At 47.7% G+C, this 20,685-nt stretch overlaps 1 protein-coding gene and 1 pseudogene across 1 annotated transcript in view; both read left to right on the forward strand.

Moving 5' to 3' along the window:
* The window catches only part of DPF3 (double PHD fingers 3), a 274,154-nt gene that overhangs the window by 237,543 nt on the left and 15,926 nt on the right, over positions 1 to 20,685 (forward strand). The window lies entirely within an intron of this gene.
* Positions 7,830 to 10,772, forward strand: LOC132231939 (E3 ubiquitin-protein ligase makorin-1-like; annotated as a pseudogene).

Consider the following 20,685-nt stretch of genomic DNA (forward strand, 5'->3'; position numbering starts at 1 on the left):
CACCCATGAACTGGCCTGAAATTTCCCTGTGTGCCCCGCAGCGGACACCAGGCCTGCCTCCCGTGTGCATTGGGTCTGTGGCAGGCAGCCCTCTGAGTTGGTGTGCCCTGTAGAGGTTGGGAAGGTTGGCTCTAAAAGGAGCTCCTGCCTGGTGATTGGCGCAGGGAGCGATATGAGACAGCAGCTTGCCCTCTCTGCTCCCTCCCATTAGTTTCAGGAAACTCTGTGCAGCTGCTTCCCCTCTTCTGGTCTCTCCGCTGTGCTAATCGCAGCTCATTTCTGTTGCATGCCTCATTTCGGGGGAGAGTGCTTCATGGCTCCCAAAATGTGAACAGGGAAATGAAGGACGGTTTGCCAAGTGAGTCAGCCGGTTGCCAGTGGGACTGCCGCCCCTCCCCGGGAAGGCCCCGTGACTTGTTCCGGGTTCCCTGGGAGAGCTTCCCTTGGGCGTTCCCTCTGGACCAGATGGGGCCGGCTTTGTACAGTAAGGGAGAGAAGGGTCCCGGGGGTCACTGAGGGCCAATTACACACGGCCGTAGGCTCTCTAATCTCAGTACCTCTTTTAACAACCCTGTGGGGTTGGGCCCATTTTGTGGCCGAGGGAACTGAGGTGGAGGAAGGTGAAGTGGGGACTTGCCCTATGTCAGGCCAGTGTGCATGTCTACGTGACTTCAAAGGCTCTTTCCTTTTTAACCATTTCATCCAGGAGGGGGACCCTCCTGCGTCCTCCCCATCCTTCCGTAAATCAGGGGCTTTGGGCTTCTCTTTATTTTTGTAACCTCCCCTCCAGCTTCCCCTGGGAACCTTACTTCTTCTGTAGTAACAAGAGTCCCGCTGGCTCCTGGGAGGACCCGTCCCGGCTGGGAGTCCTGTTCCACCGCCGGTCAGCACCGTGGGTTAAGCCGGGATGCTAACGAGCCCCGGTTTCCCAGCTGCCCGGGCCAGTCGCTGTGCCAGCAGCTCTGCAGGACCAGCTTAGGCGGCTGGGCGCTGGCAGCGGGGAGCAGGGTGCTGCTCCTCACTCCCAGGCCGGGCGCGTTTCCTTTGCTGGGGCTTCTTTGCCTCATCACCTCATGTTTAAGGCCCGAGGCGTCATCTGGTTGACCTGCTTCCAAAGAAACTCGCTATCTTTGTAAATATTAATAAATTTAACTTGGTATTAGTCAGATGATCTTGCAAGTTCCAGGGTGCCATTTTGGTGAGAATGTAATATTTTTTAAAAAATGACTTACTGTTTTCATCACCCCGTCTTCCTCCTGTCTTACCCTCATTGTCTCAATAGAGGAATGATTCTTTAAAAAATTTTTTTATTTTAAAATATGTTTTTATTTATTTCAGAGAGAGGAAGGGACAGAGAGATAAAAACATCAGTGATGAGAGAGAACCAGCAATTGGCTGCTCCTGCACAACCCCTACTGGGGATCGAGCCTGCAACCTGGGCATGTGCCCTGACTGGAAATTGGATTGTGACCTCCTGGTTCATAGGTCAACGCTCAACCACTGAGCCACACCAGCTGGGCAGGAATGCTTCTTAGAGACCCCATTTCTCTGAACGCCTTTAGAGCTGTCATTTCTCAAAACTTCTCCCTCCAGGAGGCTGTGAAAAGGGAGCCGGGTGCCGAGAAGATGGTGCCCGAGAAGGTTCTGGCCGCAGGGTTTGATGTGCACTCATCTTTCCGGAAGGCAAGCCAGGGAGCAGTCAGCTGGCGAGGCCCCAGGAGCTGTTTGCTTTGCGGGAAGAGGCAGCCAAAGGCTCAGATGCCAAGGTTCCAGACCACCGGGCACACTGCCAGGGGCCAGCCCACGCTGTGGAAAGACTGAGGAGACCTGGGTTAGAATCCCCGCCCTGCTGCCACCCTGCCTGTGACCCTGAATAAGTCACTACAGATTTTGGGCAGGAGGGCTCAGTTTCCTTGTGTGTTTAAATAAGGGTTTGGACCTGATGGTCCAAGGTTCCCTCTGGTGCTGACAGGTTCTGAGGGGACCGAGTCCAGAACCCGTGATGATGCTACGCTGTCTGAGAAACTGGTTTGCGTTGGAACCACAGCTTTTTGGAAGCAAGTTCTTAAGCCACTGGGGTCACTTCAATGGGAGAAGTTTCAGGCACTGCTACAGGGCTCTGTGGAGGGAAGAAAGCAGTTTCTATCCCCCTCCCAACCCAACATGACCACTAATCAGGTCTTGGAGGTAGATGCCTCCTCTGCCTACCCCACCTGTGAGTCTGAGGACCACCCACTGCACCCACCTCGCTCCCTGATTGAAGGGGCAGATGGGTTAGGGTGGGACAGGGCGTGTTCTGTGTGGTCTGGGGCACCGTTGGGGTGCACGCCTGCAGTGAATGGTTGATGCCTCCCAGCTCTGGCCTCCCAGAGGGCAGGCCCCATAGCCCCCGAGGCTGGGACTATTTCGGATGAAGCTCTGCTGGCTTGGGTGCCGCCTGTCCTAGGCTGTTGGGTACAGAGAAGGGGCGTCAGAGCTGGTCCACAAGGGAGGAAAGAGAGACGGGAGGGTACTGCCAGGATGTCAGAGGTCGCTGTGGACCTTGCAGCCCGAGGCTTTGGACTCCCAGTCGGTGCTCCGTCCCCCACAGGCTCCCCCTTCTCCAGGCTGTCTCCTCCTTCTCCAGGCTGTCTCCTCTGTCGCTTTCAGGGAGCGAATGAACTGCTTGGCCTTGAATCCTTTCCATTCCTCCCCTTTGACTCTGTGAGGGCAGGGTTTGGAGATGGCCTTGACCTGGTTTCGACCTGGGGTATTTCCCTGGAGTGCTGTTAATCCGGGATCCTAGATTAGCTGCCACGGCAGTTCCCCCCAAGACCTCACGCCACCCTGCTGGTCCTCAAGGGCAGGCTGGAGTGTGGACGGCCTGGGGCGTGAAGAGGAGAGCTGGACCTCAGGGCAGACAAGCCGCGCTGGGTCGGAAGCTGCTGGGCCGTCAGAAGGCCCGTGCCCTGGGGAGGCTCATCCCTGAGCCTCTGGTGTCAGGAGAAGGGCCGTCCCCGCTGCCTGTTTCTGTGCCGAGCGTGTGGTGTGGCCCACGTGGATGTTGGGATAAGTGTGGGTTTGCATCCTGCCTCTGTCACCCCCGCCCCCTGCGAGGTTGTGTTGAGCGAGTTACTTCCCTGCTCTGCATAAAATGGGGACAGTGACACCCAAGTCACAGGTTATTTTAAGAATCGAATGAGGAAGTGTGTTCAGAGTGCTTAGCGTCCAGGAAGCACCTTGATAAATTGTGGCTGTTAGTAGTAATAATACAAACACCCGTTAGGGAAGATTCAGAACTGAGTCTGCATCTTTTTAGGAATTTGGCCAGAGTTCTGGTTGTGTCTTCTGAATGAGTAAGGACTGATATCTTGTTCTTAGTTCCTTCTCTTACCCATTCCTCTAGCTTCCTTGTCTCACATCTCTCCTTTGTCTCCTTTCTTCCGCCTCCACTGTTTTCCCCAGATGGGCTAATTCCTCCTCTTCTCACTTGATCTCTCCCCTCTGTTCTCATGATGCTGAGACCTCTTATTCAGGATCCAAGGTGCATCCTGGCGGTTCTGAGAGCTGGTGCCCTCCGGCTAGTTCTCTGTTTTCTGTGAGTTCTGCCTCCCCCTTCATGAGGGTACTACAGCCCCCAACCAAAGGCCCCCCGCTGGCTGCAGGGTCCCCATCACCCCCTTGAGATGAGAATGTCACCATCTTGAACCTTTCTTGCTTTCTATTCTTTGGGTTCCTAACCATCATGACAAGTGGATTTATGAGTCTGGAACCCAGGGGAGAGGTCTGTGCTGGAGACATCAATTTGTGTGTTACAATTGTGTAGATGATATTTAGGGGAAGTGAGTTTAACTAGGTAAAAAGAGATGTTTGGAGTAAGAGAGAAGAGAAGGATCCAGCAAAGGAGGCTGAGAAGGGGCAGCCGGGGAGGACAGGTGAGTGTGTGGAGGGGTGAGTGTGTGGAGGGGAGAGTGTGGAAGGGGAATGGAGCACTTCAAAGAGCTCCCTTTGAAGGAGTTGTGCTAAAAAGAGGAGCAGGAACTGGGCCCTCAAAGGGGTGTGTGCTCGTTGGGAAGGGTCTCTTTGAAAGATGGGAGCGCTTACAGCATATTTGCACGCTGGCAGAATGGTGAACCAGAGAGAAAACGTGATGATGCCAGGAGGAATCATAGGAGGAACAGCGTTCCCTGCGAGTGTGAGAGGCTGGGATCTAGGCACAGGTGGGGATTGGCCTCAAGTAGGATATTTCATTCCTGATAATAGGAGGGGGGCACAGTGTAGGGACATGAGTGGCTATGCATGGAGAAGATGAGATAGTTTATTCTGATTCTTATATATTTTTTCAACTAAGGAGAGTATGAGGAAGGAATGTGAGGTGTGGGATATTTGAGAAGGTGGAGAGATGTGGGAGAGTCATTTGACCGGGGAAATATGGGAGCACAGCCAAGATTTGTGGTCACTATTTAAATGGAGACTGGTCAGCACAGGGATGCGCTTTTCTCTGCTTGGGTTCAGGTGGAGGCTTGGGCTTACTGGAGGGAGGGTAAGGAGGAAACAGGGAGAAGGGGGTAAGCAGATCTATGCAAGGATGTGATTTTAGGGATGGAATGGAGTCTGTGGTTATGGGTGCATGAGAGGCGATGACAGAGAGGTGGTATGTGGTGAGAAGTGGTGTGTCAGTGGATTGGAGCTTCCAATGAGATTAAAGAATTGATGGTATCCTGCCTGGCTGGGTGGTTCAGTTGGTTGGAGTGTCCTCCTAATATGCTGAGGTTGAGGTTCGATCACTTGTTGGAGTATATTCCGGAAGCAACCAGTGAGTTAATAAATGGGCGGAGCAGCAAATCTCTCTCTCTCTCTCTCGCTCTTTTTCTCTCTCTAAAATCAATAATAAAAAAAAAGAGTTGATGGTATTCTGAATAACTTAGGACCAAGCTGACTATTACTACTGTTCTCTTTGGAGTTTTGCTCAGATATATTTCCCTTAAAATAATTGAATAGACACTAAAATAGAAAATGGCAAAAAGCAATGCTTGTTTTGTTACTGTTTAACTTATTCACTATTTAATGAGCACAATTAAATTACATTGCAAAGATATTCAATGGTTAATGATGGCACAGTGGAAATAATATCTTAAGTCTTTCCTACCTCCATTGGATCGTTCACCAACACTGGGATGGGCATCTGTGTATGTTTGTATTGATACAGAGGAAATATTCTAAGTTTAGTTGGTCATCTAAACAGCCTTATCTTGGGCAGAGAGCATATGTTGCCTGTCTCAAGCTGCTGAAAGGAAGCGAAGGCCTCTTGTTTATGCTCAAGACCCACAGGTTTCTGGCAAACAGAACTCCCATCAGGAAGACAGCATCTGCCTGGACGCTGGCCAATATGAATTGACATCCTCTACATCCAATTATCACAGGGCTGTCTATAACACTTAAGAGAATGTTGACAATAGGCTATGAGGTTGAGAGAAATACAGAATTTCTGGGAATGGGAATAGATGTTTATTTCTTGGTGCCAAAACAAAGCAGAAGAGTGGTAAAATCTTGCCTATTATTTTTTTCAACATGTTTTCCAGTCTAACAAAACAGTAGCACGTACCCTATTGCCGTGATCCTCACAGCAGAAGGATGAGGTGGGCAGGAAATGGTTTGGAGCCCGCATTTGACCAAGGCAGACCTAGGTCACAAGCAGCTGGTAGCCTTGCTAGTGTCTCACATGCAGGACCCTCAAGGAGAATCTAGGAGGCGGAGGGTCACCAAGCGGGGCCCCGGCTCCTACATCAGGACCACCTCAGGGCACCAGCTGAATGGCAGGTTTCCGGCTCCTTGGGCCAGGGACCTGCATGTGTATGCACTCAAGTTTGGAAGCCACTGGGTCAACAGGATGGCACTGCTGGGGACATGGGAGGACCAGAGACCGACAATTCCTTTCTGGGATCCTGTTGTCCAAAGGAAAAGGAAAAATTCCTCCTCGAGGCAAGGAGAGGGGGGAGAGGGGAGCTTGGTATGTGTGTTGAAGGAAGAAGAGTGGAGAAGGGTCTTCAGGGGGATTGAGAGGCTGGTAGAGCGGGCATCAGAGGGTGAGAACCTGAACAGGGAACCTGATTTAGATCAGCCCACATGGGCCTCGGCCACAGGACTTTCAGACTCACCATTCCGCTTCCAGCCACGAAGCTCTGCCCCTGACTGTTGCCCCAAAGGGCTTTTGAGGGCTGGTCATTCCTGATGGCGTCCTGCAGGGCGGCACTGGGGATGCTGTGCGTGTGTGCTGGGTGTAGAGTCGGGCAGTTTCCCCAGCCTCCCAGCTCTTGGGTTTCCTTGTCTGCTTTGGAGAGCAAAGAAGGCTTCCCAGAAGTGAGGCCACTCAGGCTGTCTTGACAGATGAATAGAGGTTCTCAGGGAAAGCAAAGGGTGGAAGTGGTATTTTATTGGTTCTTTTATTCATATACTAGAGGCCCTGTGCACGAAATTCATGTGCGTGTGTGGGGGGTGTCCCTCACCCCTCCTGTGCCCTCTTGCAGTCCAGGAGCCCTCGGGGGATGTCCAACTGATGGCTTAGCACTGCTGTGGAGGTGGGAGAGGCTCCTGCCACCGCAGCTGTGCTCGCCAGCCGTGAGCCCAGTTCAGGACTTCTGACTGAGCGGCGCTCCCCCTGTGGGAGTGCACTGACCACCAGGGGGCAGCTCCTGTGTTGAGTGTCTGCCCCCTGGTGGTCAGTGTGCGTCATAGCGACCGGTTGTTCTGCCGTTCAGTTGATTTGCATATTAGCCTTTTATTATATAGGATGAATTGACATTCACTCATTTGATGTGAGTTGTTTTGGTGGAGAGGTGGGGAGGGCAGTCAGAGGAGAGAGAATGAAGACTGAGTGGGTATCCCAGAAAGGAAGGGAGTGAAATTAGAACAGTACATGTCAAAACCCACTGTGCGTGTGAGTCACCCAGGGATCTTGTCTAAATGCAGATTGAGGTTTGGGAGGTCTGGGCTGGCGTTTCTAACAGACTTCCAGGTAATGCTCATGCTGCTGGCCCATGGCCCACACTTCAGGTAGCCAGAATGTAGACCAGCCGTGGGCAAACTACGGCCCGCGGGCCGGATCCGGCCCGTTTGAAATGAATAAAACTAAAAAAAAAAAAGACCGTACCCTTTTATGTAATGATGTTTACTTTGAATTTATATTAGTTCACACAAACACTCTATCCATTCTTTTGTTCCGGCCCTCCGGTCCAGTTTAAGAACCCATTGTGGCCCTCGAGTCAAAAAGTTTGCCCACCCCTGGTGTAGACAACCTGCTTGACAGGTTTGGCTGTGAATGGAGTCAGACTAAGGATAGTGCGATCTTTGTGTGCAAAAATGTGACGTGTGAAAAAAGAGCGATGGTTTTGGTGGGGTGGGGCGGGGGAGAAGGGACATGGCAAGTGCTACTCTGTGTGACTGTTGCATAGGATCCAGTGGTGGTTGGGCCTGTGGTTGTAAAAGAAGACGAATCTAAAAGGGCAGTTATGACCTGACAGCAAAGAGGCTTATGAGGCTAAGGAAGTTACTTCCTGCCCTGGGCAATGAGAAAAATAGGAATTCCTTAATGAAGGAGTGATATATTAACCACTATTTTTAAAAACCCTGTGTTAGAAAGAGTCTTCCAGATTATTTTCTGTAATAACAGAAGTATGTGATTGGGAATCCTGTCAGTCCAACCACAAAACCATTTGGTTTACGGTCCTAGTTATTCTGATAAGGTCTTCGACTCATAGAAAGGAAAACAGGAGTTAAATATGTATTCGAGAACCATTCTGCTCCATCCTAGAATCCTTTAGTAACTCCCACGTGGCACGGAGGATACCCATTCCTTCCGAGACCAGCCTTGCAGGTATTTCATGCACGGGGTTTGTAAGGAAGGAGATACCTGTCGCTACTCGCATGACCTCTCTGACAGTCCATATGGTGTGCTGTGCAAGTATTTTCAGCGAGGGTACTGTATTTACGGAGAGCGCTGCAGATACGAACATAGCAAACCATTGAAACAGGAAGAAGCAACTGCTACCGATCTAACTGCAAAACCATCCCTTGCTGCTTCCTCAAGTCTCTCACCAGTCGTTGGACCGATTGTTGAAATGAATACGGGCGAGGCTGAGTCAAATTCAAACTTTGCAACTGCAGGAGCAGGTTCAGAAGACTGAGTGAATGCCACTGAGTTTGTTCCTGGGCAGCCCTATGTGGCCGTACACCCCTGCGGGGCTCAGTGACCAAGGAAGAAGCAGAGAAGGAGCCAACGGCCGTGGACACGAAGAAGCAGCTCTGTCCCTATGCAGCGGTGGGAGAGTGCCGCTCCGGGGAGAACTGCGTGTATCTCCACGGAGGCTCCTGTGACATGTGCGGGCTGCAGGTCCTACACCCAGTGGACGCAGCCGAGAGATCACAGCACATAAAATCTTGCATTGAGGCCCATGAGAAGGACATGGAGCTCTCGTTTGCCGCCCAGCGCAGTAAGGACAAGTGTGTGGGATCTGCATGGAGGTGGTCTACGAGAAAGCCGACCCTAGGGAGCGCCGCTTTGGGATCCTCTCCAACTGCAACCACACCTATGGTCTCAAGTGTACAGTGGGGCCTTGACTTATGAGTTCAGCTCGTTCCGTGACAGAGCTCGTAACTCAAATTACTCGTATGTAAAATCAAAAAGTGAACGAGTGAGACACGTGATGCTGGGCTGATGTTGTGGCGTTCACTGTGACGTTCGCTGGGCCAACTAGCAGTGGGGTATCTGAAGCTGGCTCCTAACCTGAATTTTAGCTCGCAACTCAAAGCAAAAAATCGACCGAGAGACGGCTTGTATCTCGAAAAACTCATTAGTCGGGACACTCGTAAGTCAAGGTCCCACTGTATTTGCAAGTGGAGAAGTGCTAAGCAATTTGAGAGCAAGATCATAAAGTCCTGCCCAGAATGCCGAATCACATCTAACTTTGTCATTCCAACAACAAGGCGTGCAGGTATTTTGATGGAGGACGTGGGAGCTGCCCATTTGGAGGGAACTGTTTTTATAAGCATGCGTACCCCGACGGCCGTAGAGAGGAGCCACAGAGACAGAAAGTGGGAACATCAAGCAGATACCGGGCCCAACGAAGGAACCACTTCTGGGAGCTCATTGAGGAAAGAGAGAACAGCAACCCCTTTGACGATGAAGAAGAGGTTGTCACCTTTGAGCTGGGCGAGATGTTGCTTATGCTTTTGGCTGCAGGTGGGGACGACGATGACGAGCTGACAGACTCTGAAGACGAGTGGGACTTGTTTCACGAAGAGCTGGAAGACTTTTATGACTTGGACCTATAGCAGCTTTGTGTGGCGTGGGAACTGGTCTGCTGAGCCAGACAGTGGCTGTCCCCTGTGGTGGTGTGGCAGTGCCCGTGTCTCCTAGGCAGGCCTAGCAACTCCAGGTGCTGTCGTAATACTTGGTACCCAGGGCCTGTCTTCTTACTCCCTCACCTTTCCCCAAGGGGTATGTTGTTTCCTCTGGTTAAAAAGTTACAAACATAAACCTTAAAGTTAGTTTTTTGTAACACGAACTTAACTGTCAGACAGTTAGTGTAGGTTTGTTGTGTCATCTGTTTTCAACCAGATTCACACAGTTGGAGGGTGTTCATGGACGTGCTGCACTCATTCTAACGACCCAGGTTCAAAAGCCACAGCCTTGGCCCTGCTCGGGGGTCCAAGAAGAGGTGATGGGTGAAGGATCTGAACTGTGGCAAGTAGCCTGTGCTACAGACCTAGAGGCGGATACTTGAGGTTTCTGCTGAAATCTGCACATCTGTGTTTTCATATGTTCCATACCCCACAATCCCTACCCCGTGCACTTGTTCTGTGGTTTTGGTCTCTTGATAATTGCACACAAGTAATGACTACTGGATAACCATAACCAGGTGCGAATGTGTGGAGACTTTTACTGTTTAGTATGACAGGAAGATTCTAAAAGAATGATTTACTGGCATAAAAGAAATGCAGAATTGAGGTTGACTCCCAAGAGCTGGTAGACTTGGCGTGTGTGAGTGCGAGTGTGTGGTCAGCCTCGCATCCCTGCCGAGGTGCAGTGTTCTTAGCCTTCGTGGAAAACCTTGGCTTAGTGGTTCAGCCTCGTGTGGTAACTAGATCTTACAGGACAAAGCAGTATGTTGGTAGCCGCTACTAGAGCAGTGCTAGCTTTGTCTGTCTATATGAATAAATGGGCTTAACCATAGAGGGAAAACGATCTGGTTATCCCATATCTTAACACAAAACGGGGTTGTGAATACACAGTCGTATTTAATGCTTAATGATCTCTTACCCTCTCCAGTTCAGGCACCTTTTGGCAAACCTTTGTCCTTGCTTGAGGGGTTTGGTTGTGAGGTTTTTGTGTTTTTGTGAGTATGTGCCTCATTCCATTCCTGTACTTTGCAGGTAGACAGACGTGATTCAAAACTGTGTTCTAAGGTATTTCTTGTAGTGGAGTCATTGGTTTGCAGTAATAAGTTATGCTTTCCCACTCAAGGGGGGTGGGGTTGGGTTGGTAATTCACAAGACAAGCTAAATTGTTAGAATTCCTTGATTGAAAAATTTAGCTCGAATTTTGTTGCTGTTTCCTGAAAATAACTTGGAGATGTTCCTGAGTTGTCCCATCGACTGCTTTTGATTCCTTGGGTCCCACCCATTCTTTCACTTTAAGAAAAACAAGTCATTGTTACAGAGGTCTCTGTATTTTCCAGCTGCCCTTTTGTAAGAAGCACTTTCCCAAATAAAACAATAAAAAACCCTAAAAAAAATGTATTCAATTGGTGACCTGCTTAAAGTTTGAATCCTTAATTCTCACATGAGGCTTATAACCTATTAAGCTTAATAGCTTCCAGCTCAGAGGTGGCCCCTAGGTTTCCTCTTGTGTGAAAACTCAGAGTGGTGCAAGCTGTTTGCAGTACTGTGTTGAGAAAGATCCTAAGGTCTCAGACATGAGGATTGGAAGAGAATGTTGACTTGACTAGCGAAGTCTGCCACAACATGGGATGGCATAGTGGCATATGTCCCACACATTTAGTGATCCCTTAGGGAGGTCAGATTTCCCATGATGTATTCCTAATTCTCTCACCTATTCCTTGGGTGCCTTCTTCTTGCTGGTGCTGGGATGGAGTTGATCACCGCTCGTCCTGAGGGGCTTTGTGAATCTTCAAACAGTTGGGATGCTCTTGTCCACATTTACAAAGTACCAGGAAGGGCTCTCCTGCATCACTTTAATATCGATGAGTGTTTGTACGAAGAGACTGCGTGTCTTGAAGCATCATTTCTATTAAATCGAAAGACAAATGCTGGTAACTGGAAATAGCCATTGATTTGCTTTCTCCTGTACTATCTCAACTCCCTAATTTATCTAGAGGAAAAAGATAAAGCCCATGTACAACCAACTCCTCCAGCTTTCCAAATAAACAGTGAGGTCAGTTCTCATTTATAAATTTGTTGGATAAATACTTGTTTAATTGTAAGAGAAAACCAGATTAATTTAGATGAGAATTTGGCTGGTGGAAAATGATTTGTTAGTTGGATTGAGTAGCCAAAGGTGTAGATCAAGTGAGGGGCGGAGGGTGGCTCTGGGTTGGGGTTTGGAATAAATGCTGAGTGAATACAAGGCCAGATGGTGCTGGGTTATGACGTGCTCCCATGGAGCCTGAGGATGTTTCTCTTTTAAGCAGTGTTGGTTCAGCATGATGTCTGTCTCCTTGTTGAGGGTGTTGAAGGACATTAGGGACCTTGTGGCTCAAGGAACCTGGGTGAGAGGCTTCCGGGGAAGCTGGCTGTCACCATCCCCATCCCCATCCCCTTTTCCCATTCTCCTGCCATCGCAAATTGGAAAGTGAATTATTGACTTGGGAGAATCAGGGGATGAAGAGGGGAAAAAATTCAAAGGAGTTCGTGGACCTTTTTGGGGCTTTGGGGCTGTGGTACAGTATGGTGATTGCAAAAATGGGGGCCCTTTCTGTTTGCTCTTTTGTTCTTGTCCTGAATGAGGTGAGTAAGGAGCATTCATGTCCTTCCTTGTCTGACAGTGTATTGGAGGTGTCTGGGGCTGATGTGAAATTGGCTTTGGATGCCAGATGTCTTTTTGTGCTCCTCTCAGAGTCTCCAAAGAGAGAGAAGGTGGTAGGCAGTCCATTCAGGCTGGCCCCAGGAAGGACCAGGAAAACTAGCTCCCTGTGGGGGATAGGTGGCCCATGTGTGGGATAGGGAGGTCCTCACGCCAGCCGCTGGCAGAGGAGCTGTGGCCAATGGGACTGGGAACCTCTGTTGGCAGTCTCAGGAGCCGGAGCCCAATAATGCCACCATGGTCTGCTGACCTGTTTCCGGCAGCCTCCAGTGCCCCTGTGTGGCTGGACTGATTCACTTTTGGGCGAATCTTCCAGGCTTGGTCACTGCCAAACGGTGAGGACTTGATGCCCTGCCTCACGGGAGCAGGCCCGGCTTCCTGAGGGACTTCGCTAGAGGCATGAACACTGAGGCCCAATCAGGGATAGACGGCTGGTCCACTTTGTATATTTCAAACTGGGGCAACTGAGGCACAAAGAAATCCACTGCCCTACATTACTGTGCTTTAGCAAACCTCTTGCGAATAAAGGGGAAATGTTAGATTTAACAGCTTAATGTAAGGCTAAAACTGCATTTGGGTTGGCCGTCTTGGAACATGTAGTGAGAGACTGTGGGGTTGAGTAAAAGGCCCACAGGACTGGAGTGTAACGGCATAGATTCGAGCCCTGGCTCCACTGCTTGCTGACTCTCTAAGCCGTTCTGAGCCTCAGCTTCCTCACCTGTAAATCAGGAGTATCTATATCTGTTCTGCCTACTTCACAGGATTGTTGTGGGGAATCAAATGAAAGCAGTGAATATAAGGTATTTACTTGAGTAATTATCATGAAGATATCCAAGCACCACTTTCTTGAGGACAATACTGACTGTAGGTTGTTGCTCTGCTTATAGTGACTTGTCGAACTTCCAGGACATCCCTGACTTTCTAATATGGGGGACTTGTTCCAGGAACCTAAGTAGAAATCTGTTAAAGGCGGGAGATGGGCTCAGGAAGGTGGAAGGAGGGTGAGCAGGGTAAGGGTGAGACTGGGAAACAGAGGGCAAGACTAGAAGCCAAAGATGGTAGCTTCTTTGGTGGAGAGGCTGCCCTCCTGCCCACACTGTGCAAATAGGTTGGGCCCAGGAAACTGTGGGTGCTCTTGTGCACTGTGTGGTTTCACACCTATTCACTTCTTTTTTAGTCCCTACACTGTCACTTAAATTATCTTAGTTCCCACTATTAGCTCTTTTAAAGAAGATTCATTAAAAAAATAGCCCTCCATGGAGGATTGAAATGAGATAACATCCTAAAACCCACTTCCACCCTTCACTGTTCAACCCAGTACTGGGACTCAGTCTAAACAGGAATCCTGTCAGATGTCTGGTTTTTCTAGTCTTTCCTCCAGACACCTTACCGTTCCTCCTTAGCTATTGCTGTGTAACAAATTATCCCCAAGCTCAGCAGCTTAGAACAACACACATTTATTGTCTCATAGTTTCTGAGGTTCAGGCGTCTGGGAATGGCTTACCTGGGTGGTTTTGGCCCACGTTCTCTGATGAGGTGGTAGTTAGGAGATGTTTGGGGCTGCAGTCACTCAAGACCTGACTGGGGCTGAAGGAGTTGCTTCTAAGTTTCCTCACATGCTGTTGATAGGCCTCAGTTCCTCTTGGGCTGTTGAACTGAGGACCTCAGGTCTTTGCCAGCTGTTGGCCAGATGCCACTCTCAGTTTGTTGTCATGTGGATCTTTCCATAGGGCAGCTCATAACACAACACTTGGTTTCTTCCAGAGTGAGGGGAGAGAGAGGTATAGGTATAGGTATAGGTATAGGTATAGGTATAGGTATAGGTATAGGTATAGGTATAGGTATGTAGAAAGAGAGAGAGAGAGAGAGAGAGAGAGAGAGAGAGAGAGAGAGAGAGAGAAATGGAAACCTGAGTGCCTTTTTTTGTTGTTGTTAATCCTCACCCAAGGATATTTTTCCATTGATATTTAAAGAGAGTGAAAGGGAGGAGGATAGACAGAGAAGCATTGATGTGAGAGAGACCCATCAATTGGTTACCTCCCGCATGCATATAGTCGGGCCTGGGATCGAGCCTGCAACTGAGGTACATGCCCTTGACTGGAATCAAACCTAGGACCCTTCAGTCAGCTGGCCGACAGTCTAACCACTGAGCCAATCCTACTAGGGCAGGGGTCCTCAAACTTTTTAAACAGTGGGCCAGTTCACTGTCCCTCAGACCGTTGGAGGGCCCGACTATAGTTTGAAAAAAACCTATGAACAAATTCCTATGCACGCTGCACATATCTTATTTTGAAGTAAAAAACCAAAACGGGAACAAATACAATATTTGTATTTGCATGTGGCCCGCGGGCTGTAGTTTGAGGACCCCTGTACTAGGGCATGAGGACCTTTTTATAGCTTAGTTTCCAAAGTTGCATATCATCACTTTCTCTTTACTATATTTGTTAAATTAAGAGTTGGGGCATAGCCAACACTTCTTGAAAAGCAGAGGATCAAAGAATTTATAGTCATTAAAAACACACACAAAACTACCATAACCACCAATATTGGTGCCTGGGGATCATTTCCATTCTCCACTCCCCATTCAGTCTGACTGGCAATTCCGATCTCCGGCCTGTGGCATCAACTTCCCCCCTGGATCCGGGCATTCCTGGAGAGTGTGCAGAGCCTGGAGCTGTGGAAGAAACCTCCACCAGGACCTGCCCCAGCCTTGCAGGCAGGGCTCTGACACCTAGAACTGAAGAGCTTCAAAAGGTCAGAAGGAAAGAACTGGCTTCTAGAGACTTGATGCATCTCCTTGGGCAAGAATGGACACTGATGCTGGGAGGACCTACCTTAAGCTGTGGAACCTACACAAAAACAAAAATAAAAACAAAACCAAACAATGACCCCTGATATCAACAAATGGAATCAGACAAAGATAATATTCATAAGATTATTTTACATGGTGCCTTCAAGCTTGAGCATGTGGAAAAAGAAACATGTTGTGGGAGATCTTCTCATGAATTCTTTCTTCTACAACATGGAAACCATCCTGTCATCCAGAGAGGCATGAGGGCCCACTACTCCTAGAGATGATTTTAATTCGAATCATCAGTGACTCGGTAATACGTTCTCTCCAGTTCTTACCTTGCTTCATCTCTCTCTTGATGGTGGTGGCCATCTTGTCCTCTTCCTTGGACGCCATGAGAGCTTTCCAGGTTCTCCTCCTCCTTTGTGACCACATCCTCTCTGTTTCTCTCACTGAGTTCTCTTCCTGATGCCCTTTAATGCCTTCAGTTAAGTGATTATACCGCCCCCCACCCCCCGCCACCCCACGAGGTCCATCTTACTTTTCACTCTGTGGCCTCTCCCTGAGTGTCTCACCAAGTGCCAAGGCTTCCTCTGCTGCTCACACATGACGATTTCTAAGTCTGTTTCTCTAGCCTGCTCCTCTTTCCTGAATACAGACCCATATTTTCTCATTGGCTCCTGGCCATCTCCAGGTAGTGTCTCATCTGCACAACAAACACAATGTGCCGAAATGGAATGACAGCTTTCTGTAAACTTACCGACTCCGTTTCCGCTGCAGTGTTATCAGCTACTCGGTGCCTCAACCTAGGAATCGTGACAGAGTGAAATTCAGAACTTTATACCTGCATAAGGGGCAGAGGGTTACCTACAATCCTCTTTTCCAGCTAAAGAGTTAAAAGGAGAGTCAACCTGAGCTGCTCGTATTGGTGTCTCTCTACTTTGACGCCCTGCCTGGCACTACCTGCTCACTGTCACATGACAGCTCAGTGCAGATCTGCTATTCCTCATGGGTGAAACCTTACCCAAGGCCTCTCTGCCTGAGGATTCACTGATAACCCATGTGATCAGCCCATCTTACTGACTGGGGGTGGGTGGTACGGTTGATGAGAGTGTTTTTTAGGTTTCTAGATTTCTTTTGTTTTCTGTCACGGAACTGAACCAGGATTGGGCTAGTCTAGTGGAAAAGGTGACATAAATTCTAGCAGTACCAGCTGCTTATTTTAATTTTCTTCTTCTTCTTTTTTTTTTTTCCACTTTGAGTTTTAGTAGGCAAGTTTTAGCAGGCTTGTTTATCCCATCAATCAGCTGGGCAACTTGGGATCAATAGTATTTCTAAAAATGCTGTTTAGGGTGGCATGGACAGAGCCACAGCTTCATGGATAGGAGACTCGTATCCTTTCACTTAACAATTGGCAAACTAATGCCCAGAGAGGCAAAGGGCCTTGTCCAAGGGACACAGATGCTGCAATGTATCTGAAATTGTGGTTCTTGCTCCAGGAGGGCAGAGTGGTTTTCCTCATTGCTGTGTCCCCAGTGCCTAGAAGAGTGCCTGCTACATTTATTCAGTCAACAAACAATGTTGAGGGAATGAATATATGAATGAATTATCTGTGGTCCTCAGTGCAGCCACTAATTGGGGGCTCTGGGATTGTTCTGTGGCTCTTGACATCCTTCTAGGGCTGTGCCTTGACACCAAGCTGGGCCAGCCAGGTAAATTATATAAGCCAGGTCCAGGCTGTTCCATCCCATTATTTCACTTTAAGAGGATCAATCACAATGCCCTCAGGTTATAGGTGAGACTATCTTGGACCATACTTGACCATGAAAATTTGGGGAATTTCTAGGGCTATTTGAGACTGGCCCATGAGCCTGTAGCTGTTTAGCCCATTAGAAGTGCCTCTAACACTTTGTATGTGCTTTGTATGGCTACTGATAATAATGATCAGCAGGACAATCTCTGTGGTTTGCCTCCCGAATGGTACCTGGGTGCCCTGGAGTCTGACAGCTGGAGAGAGCATAACAGATCTCGAAGTCGAGTTGAGCTTGCTGCAGTCAAGTGTTTTTGCCAAGCAAAGGCAACCACGGCTCACACCGCCATTTATTTTTAACGTGTTTTTTTGTTTGTTTGGTCTTTATCCTTTCCACACTTTTCTTTTCCCTCGCTGAAGCACATTAAAAATGATACGGAAAACAAGGAGCTGAGCAGGTGCCTCTGGAGTGCCACTCTGGTCGATTTGGGGCAGACGAGAGGGGAGCTGGTGGACCATTGCAGAAGGTTTATAAAACAGGCTTGAAAAATAATTCAGTGAAGAGGCAGTGCCTGGTTAACATACTGGTCATAATATATTTCCACAGGATTAACTTCTTGATTGCTTAGAGGTTCACGGGGGGGAGGGGGAGGGAGACGGAGAGAAAATGAGAATGAATGGATCTGATTGAATGAGATAGCTTCCCAAAGTGAGCTAGTAATATTTTTTTTTCTCTTCAAATTACTCTTTAGCATGGATGATTCAGATTTGACTGCACTTTGCATAAATTCTTTAGCTAAAGTGTCTTATACATTTTTGCAATATGTTAATATTGGAATTTTTATGTGTGTATGAATATAGAGAACCGTTAGAAATTTGAGTCAAATTATTTTCTAATGAATGCTCGTGGAGACTTGTTTTTGGTGCTATTTCAGATTAGAAGGATCCTACGTATTTTATATTATGTAATTTCTCTAAACTAGGCATCAGACCAAGGAGCACAATTTGAGTTTTACAATTTCTTGCCTGAAAAACAGGGATATTTAGGTTCTCCTTTCCTGAGAAATCAGTGTTTAAGAGATCAACATTGATGAATAAGGTAATAAAATATAATTAGGTGGTTATCATTTAACAATGAATAAATAATAGACCGTGATAGTTCCACGGTCTATTTGTATCTGTTTTATTTATGTTTTCAGCACATACCTATCAAGATAATGTGTTCTTTTCCTGGAGCTCTAGTTTAATCAACGATGTGGCTTAGCCTAGTCAAAATTAAATACTGGTAGTAATAAAATAAAAACCTCTTTTAATAAGGATCATAATGTAAGAGACACATGTCATAGCAATTTCTTTTTGCCCAGGGTTCGTTGAAGATGAACCGTGTTTCTCTCTCTGTACCGACAATCTATAGAGTGATCCTGACAGGTTAATGACTTCTAGTGCGAGCTTAATCAACAAGGGCAGATACTTTCACCCCGAAAAGGTTGGAAATATTCGTGCGTGGGCAGTTGTGTATGAGCATGTGTGGATGTAGGCAGCCGCGAATATGAATCTAACACTAGTTTTGCTTGGGTATTTGTCTGTGTGCCTTCTCACTCCAATACCACAAAATCCCATGTGCTTTCCCTGGAATATTCTCAGCATCTATGCACGTGGTTTCTGAAAAGACATGAGATGTGTCCTTCAGGTGGCGAGGGGGCAGTCACTGCTTCAAATGCCTGCTTCCTCCTTTTCACTGAGTCCAGTGGACTGTAGGGCCAGCCATGCCAGCCTCGTGGACAGACAGTCTTCTCCCTCCTGAGAAGCTCCTCACACACCACAGGTTTCCCTTTTCTTCCCCTGAAGCCAAACCCCTATTGCCTTGAGAGCCCTGCCCACAAGTAAGGTCTCCACACGTGGTTGCCATCAGTTACATTTCCTGGTTCAATGTTTTGGGAGGATGGAGGTCAGTTTTGGACGGGGTTGGGCTGGATTGAGAATGCCTTTCATAGCAGTCAGGAGATTTACCGGACCCTCCTGGTAGAATGAATTTGGAGGAACAGTTCAGGAAGGACTGGTTTTTAATGATCGGGCCAGGATGAATCATGCACACATCCTGCTTTCTAAGTTCATTTTGGTAATTGGAATCTTATAAATGTCCCGTTGAATCATCTCACCCAGGGCGGCCTGGGACGGCTGTTCTCCCTTCACTCTATCGGGCTACTTAAAGAGCAGTGCATGGATTGCTTGCCTTAAGAAAACAAAGATTTAAAAATCCAGATTTCCAAGCTAGTGCATAAGAGAGTGATGGTTAACTTTACAGAAGAGAGTAAGATAGGAATCTTTAAGTAGCAAGTGACTACAAGTAAATTGCTTTACAACAAATGCGCTGCCTCTTTTTTTTTTTTTTTTTTTAATACCACCCTTGAATTGGAAAGACTATATCTATTATCCTTTTACTTCTAAGGATTTTAGGAATTAGTTCTGGGCAAAAATAAGGCGTTCTAGCAGTAAAACCTAGAAATGGGTTTCTAGCATTTTCCTTAGAAACTTCCTTTTATCCAACAGTATGCATTATTACAGTCATTTCCATGACAGATAAGTTTTATTCTTACAGTGTTAGCTGGTAAGTGACTTTTCCAGCTTTTGGAGACAGGCAACAGGTAGCCAGCCTGTTATGGTGGCACAGACAAGAGGACTTAGCTCTGGACATAGTTTTTGTACCTCCTAATGGCTGGTTGGGTGACTTGGCTTTTTGTGCCTCATCCTCCCTCGTTGAGAAGTTGCATCCTCTTACACTGAGTGAGGTCTTGAATTCTGAGGCGAAGGAGCCTGCAGCCAGAGCTGAGGTTCATCTTAGTCTTACATCTTATGGAGGCTCATTTTTGTCCTACATTTTATAGGGGAGCATGGGGTGTGTTGTGTGACTGTCATTCCCTTCTGTTAGGTTTGAAGGTCTTTGGGGGGAGGCTGATGACTTTCAAGACTGAACCGCAGAGAAAGCCCTTGGGACTTTTTCAGAGACTTCCAACAGGAGTTTCCAAAACCCACTTGCTACCGTTCACTGGTTCAAAACTATACCAGGAAATGTCTTCAGAGCTCAGCACAGTGGTCTGAGAGAACTTGAGCATAGAATTGGCTCTCAATAAAGATTTATGGAGTGTTGGTGGCTGCATGAAACACACACATCCCCCACCCTCACCCCATGCCCACCTGCGGAGGCGGCTGCAGTTGGCCTGTCCCACGAGGTGCTCTGGAATGTGCTGATCTTCCTTCCGAGGGAAGAGGACATTGTGAAGGGTGTTACTATTAGTAGGGCAGCTTTGGCTCTGATCTGTCAACTCTCCTTCACGCCAGGCCTTTATTGAGCAACGACAAACTCAATGTGGTAGTCCCTGTGGTAGTCAACTCGGCTGACCACCCTCTCCTTGAAATGTTTTCTTTGGCTGCTGTGACCCCATGCTTGCCTGGTTTGGGTCTTACCTCTCCAGCCATCTTCTCGGTTTTCTCTGTTGATCCTTTCGTTTGAGCTTTAAATATTTGATTCCTCAAAGCTCGGTCCTAGATATTTTTCTCTCTTCTCCTTTTTTCTTTCTTTGTGCTCTTTTTTATTTTCCTAGATAATCTCACTAATTCTCACCCATTTAGCAAAAATTCTAAATTTAACGTCTAGTTCACACTTCTCTTTTGAGCTCTAAATACACATATTTCACTGTCTACCTGACATTTCCACCGGAAGTCTCACAGACTTCCCAAATTCAACAGAGCAAATCCTCCCCTCCTCCAGTTGGTCCCTGTATGTTTACTGTGGTCTTCCTCACCTGAATAAGGTTCATTGCAGCCCATCTAATTTCTTAGATCAGAAGCGTGAGAATGATTCTCATCATCTCCCTCTTCCCACTCTTCTGAAGTTCAAACAGTAGTTAAGTCCTGTCAATTATATCTTTAATATTTCTCAAATCCCCACCTTAGTTTAATCATCCTGTGTCTCTCCTGGTAGCTGCATCAGCTTCCAAACTAATTTCCTGTCAACATTTCTTGCATCTCTACACTATCCCTCCCCACCCCCCATTTTCCTGCCTC

This window comes from Myotis daubentonii, chromosome 1 (genome assembly GCF_963259705.1).
Source record: "Myotis daubentonii chromosome 1, mMyoDau2.1, whole genome shotgun sequence".
Lineage (NCBI taxonomy): Eukaryota > Metazoa > Chordata > Mammalia > Chiroptera > Vespertilionidae > Myotis > Myotis daubentonii.